The 5000-nt window shown below is 35.2% G+C and overlaps 1 protein-coding gene across 3 annotated transcripts in view; it reads left to right on the plus strand.

Moving 5' to 3' along the window:
- The window catches only part of LOC135216376 (coiled-coil domain-containing protein AGAP005037-like), a 1031334-nt gene that overhangs the window by 815376 nt on the left and 210958 nt on the right, over positions 1–5000 (plus strand). The gene's annotated exons all lie outside the window — the stretch shown is intronic.

Raw genomic sequence — 5000 nt, forward strand, 5'->3', positions numbered from 1 at the left:
ATATATCACCACAACAACATATTTATGTTGGTACGTATGATCCCAGACATTTTTTCAAGATTTCTAACATGCGGATGGAAATACACTGACACAGGCAAGCATTAACATGTAAATAGGTCTTCAATGAATCACTTGGATACTGGGGATGACGGCCGTAACAATCCATAATTTCGACAGAGGAGAGTATTGTTGGAGATATTTACGGTTGCCGAGACTTTTGTGTTTGTGTTGCAGCGTTTTTCATTCAGCTGATTGTCTCATGTTGAGTCTTTCATTGCTAGTATGTGTGAGCTTTTGTTTTAGGGAACATCAATTGGTTTCTCCTGATAGTCCATTCTGTTATACTATCCGTTATGACTGTCATATTTTCTTCTACATTGATGAGTCCACCTGTGATATGAACTTCTGGTCTACTGTGGTAGAAATGGCAGTAATACCCGTAATATTGCTCTGTCTGACGAATCGATATGACTTGTCCAGAAAAGAAATTTATATATGATAGTTTATTGGAAGTTAAAATTTACATTAATTGCTTCTTGCATTAGGTACTATGTATTTAAGCAGGTATTTTACCTCTTGTGATTCGGAGTAATTGGTTACAAGTTACAAATGATTCCAATTACTCTTTGTATCGTCATTTTGTTATTTCTTATATATTTAACTTTATTAGCTGGTAAGCCCTGTTGACGTGTCTTTCTTACTAGAAGACTCTCCATGATAGAGTGACTGAGCCCTTTGGTTAGAATAATAATAATAATAATAATAATAATAATAATAATAATAATAATAATAATAATAATAATAATAATAATAATAATAATAGCATTTTTTCAAATTCAGAGGACCAGGACACAAAACAAGTTGCATGAAGATATAAACAAGTTGCATGAAGATATAACAAGGAAGTAGCAACTGACCAGTAGTCAAAAAGTGACGTTTCACTTAAATAGTCAATCATGATGAAATGTACTAGAGAGTTCCCCTTCTCCTTTGCATATTACCGTGTTCCCTATAGGGAGGGAGCTGATGTTGCAGCTTCTTCCAGACTCTCGCAATAAAACAGAGTCTACTTGACTTTCTTTTCATGGGTGTGCATGTCTTTGCTTTGCAGTGGCATAATTACCGGCACGTTCCTCTGTGGTATACTCTTTTCAGAGAGATGCCTGTCCTTATATTGTTTATTTGTGGTGATGTACTAATATTCGCCAGAAAGCACACTTTGGTAGGGGTGTAAGAATACTACCACCGTAGGTCCTGTGTGACGTAAAAGGCGACTAGAAGGACAGCTGCTGCCTCGCAATCTTACTTTTTTAGTAAAAGGCTATCTAGGCCTACCACCAATAACTGTGGAACTGCTGCCTTGCAGTCTTATTTTATAGTAGAATGCTAGGCCCACTGCCAATAACTGTGGAAACTGCTGCGTTGCAGGTTGACATTTTAGTCAAAGGAGAGTCCCGCTGCCAGTAACTGTGGTTGATGACAGCAAGGGCATGCGGTCGTAAATACCTCTTTGCCAAACTATAAACCATGCCTGATGTAAGGAAAGGCGCATCAGGGAAAATGGTGGGTAAGAAGAAGACTAATATTCGCCAGTAACTACATTTCTTGTTACTACTTAAAATCTGACATCTAAAATACCAATAGTGCTCTTTTTCTGTGCAGAGGGTCTTAAACTGTTGTCATCCCCTCAGAGAACAAAAATCCAGTCTTTTCACGCTTGTAATTTTACTGTATAATATAAGAGTACTATGTGAAAATAATTATAATTTCCATACGGCTATTCGAAAGCTCTTCAGCAGCTTGTCGACCTTCTCGATACTAACTGCACGACTTATCATTTAAAATGCAATAGATTTTAAACCTCTTGCAGAGTTCTAACTACCTTCCTTACTTCATTTATACTTGGTTCAGCACTAATGTCTTTCATCCATTTTCATACTGTCATCAATATTCCATCAAGTTAAATGTAATTTACCGTCATATCCCTACTATTCACTATTACCTGTCAACACTATATTATATATGAGGTTCATTTATTATTATAAGCCAACCATTGTCTCATCTCCATATTTCTAAAAGAAGTTTCTATTTTTATCTTACCAACTATCACTGATAAATTACAGAGCCCGGTATGTCTCGTCTTACACGACACAGCCATGAAAAATACTGTGTTTTGTGGCTCCATGTATATCATAGTATTTATTTTTGTATCAGACATTTTTATACAACTATTTAATATTAACCAAAAGCTTATCCTCGTTCAAACTAACGCCATTTTTCTTACCAAGTTATTATTACTTTGTCTTATTTTCTTAGTCTGAGCCTTTCATGCAGTTTCCAGTTATAATGAACGATGTTTTACAATTGCAATTTTATTATTGTCTTATATCCTCTCACCTGCTTCTTAGAACCCTTCCATTCATCCACACACACACACTCTAACTTTAACAACTTTGACGTGGTTTCCCTATACCCTTATTAGTCACTTTCACAAATTCAGACTCACACTGCCCTCTTCCTTTGGTTCTTAAAGTTCTACATCTATTTTCCCTTTAGCCCACTTTCAAAATACACCATTGACCGAAACTGCATTCTTATAAGAAAATATCTCCCCATTTGTATCTCTTAATTTTAAAATCCATTTATTCGTTATAATATTTCTCTATTACTTCACCAGAATGTTTTTAATACGATAAATTTCTCGCTAACATTCTTGCTGATTATTTTATTAGCTTTCTATTTATTTTCAGTTTGCCGCTGATTTCCGTATTTTTCCTCTTTTATAACAGTTCACGTTACTTCCCCTCTGTCCGGCAACTGCACTAAAACCATCTTCTTTCCTTATTAACTTTTTAGTTTCCTGCCTATCTGTTTCTCATTCCCAGGTACCTGTAAATAAAAGCATCCCTGGTTGAGAGAGTGAACAAATCCCTGAAACTTTTAGAATTCATATACGCTTCTGACATTTCTCTTTCTTTGATCCTAGCTAATACTTCATCTAGCTTTCACTATATGCTCTACTCACATTTTTCCTATCAAACTGACTTGCCTTAATTACCTTCATAGCCATATTCTGAATCTTACCTTAATGGTTAAAAGCATCCCCTGTTTTCCATTTAACTTCAATCTATATGATATAACATAACGTTCATAAACTTAATATCCTATCTACTCTGTACTGAACCGCAATCTAACTAATGCTTTTGTCTTTCAATTCCGCCTTTTTGTTTAGACCTCGAACATTCTCGCAGTGGCATTCAGCTGAAACGAGCCAAAGTGACTTTTAACTTTCAACTTTCAAGACAAGCTTTTGCATACAAGAATAGTACAGGTGAAAAGAAAAATATGGAAAATAAAGTTTACCTGAATACTAATAGAAATACAGTAATGTATGCTTGATCAGTTGCGAAACAACAAAAATACATATATAAATAACTCCCAAAAATGTCTTGAAAAATAGACAATATTACTTGTCCTTAAAGCTTCAGATGCTACGAGGAGGATTATTCAAGAGTTCTGAAACAACTAAATTTGAAAAATCTTGTGTTTGGCTGCGCGACTTCGGGATGTTTCAGGTTAACTTACAACAAGAGCTGAATTATCTGCCTGCTTCATTATTCCATTTTCAAATCAAGAAGAGTAACTATCTTCCAAACTCTTATTTAAGGAGTTTATGCGCACAGAGCAGCCGTACAATCAAGCAATTCAAAGTCATGTAAACAATTCGAACAATACTGGTCTCATATCCGTTATCGACTTTTTTTTAGGTACAATCATTTAGGACTAGAAATACGTCAAAATATGATACCATCCGGAAAGTGTACATCCATCTTAGGTGATGAGTAAGTTTAAGTCACTTATATGCAGTATTACAAATAAACATTTCAGCAACTTCAGAGAACACTGTGAAAACAAGTATTCTCATATGCAATTTTCCAATCGACATTTACATAACTCTCTGGAACATTTAAATTAATGCCTAATTTACATTCATCTGAGTTACATAATAGCACGAACGACATTAAAATATCTATTAAATTATATGTGGTAGATGAAGAAAGAGAATTATAGGTTACGCAGCAACAAATGTTTGGGTTGGAGATATAGGACCCAGGAAGAATAGCTGTGAATAGTCCAACGGATGGTCTGATGAATGATACTTATTGGAAGAAGGAAAATATTAGCAAAACTAGAAATATGGAAGGGAAGAGAGGTTACCCCAGTAACCCCACCAACAACTGCAGGTATATGACGGGTGCCTAATAGTGATGGAACGAATTTATCGTGAGGTTAAATTCATACATAAGATGCTGATCTAGCACAATCAGAATTTTGCTTTCAGGGACGTTAATAAAGAAAGCAAAATAATATGTAAAGTCGCACTTGCAGATGCAATGAACAGAAATAAGAAAGAAGGCCCCTGGTAAATCTAGCTTGTAGGATCAAAACTGGCATTTCAAAGGTAGACACAGGTGCTCGGGCAATTGAGAAAAACAGGTTATTGTGATAGCGTGTGTGTATGATGTTAAGGGAAGCCAGAAGAGGATAATGTCCACGATCCGGCACTTTCCTTTGGTATAAGCCAGGGACTTATTTTGAGATGAGGGAAAGAGCAAAAAGTGACAGTAATTAATAATTGGCAATTGAGCTCTCTTGCCTATTTGTCCAAACCTCTTTCAAGATTAGCGTTATGCTATGCATATAAGAGACCTTATTGATCTTTTACTTTAAAATGCTGGTAGACTATGCCCGAGTGTTACTTCTGCTAAGAGGGTGCGTCATTTTAGTTGTAAGAATGATTTACTATTATTTATTCTTTTATCATTAGTGATCTGATTCGGTATTTGGTATATCTGCTGAAATTGATCACTAGCTGAGGACTGACATTTAGTTTTTGAAATTAATTGATATCCAGTTTGCATAATATTAAACAGGCTGTGTAATGGCTGCTAATGATAAATATTTGTAACACATGAATTGACTGAAAAATTCTTAATTTG

Source organism: Macrobrachium nipponense, chromosome 6 (assembly GCF_015104395.2).
Source record: "Macrobrachium nipponense isolate FS-2020 chromosome 6, ASM1510439v2, whole genome shotgun sequence".
Classification (NCBI taxonomy): Eukaryota; Metazoa; Arthropoda; class Malacostraca; order Decapoda; family Palaemonidae; genus Macrobrachium; species Macrobrachium nipponense.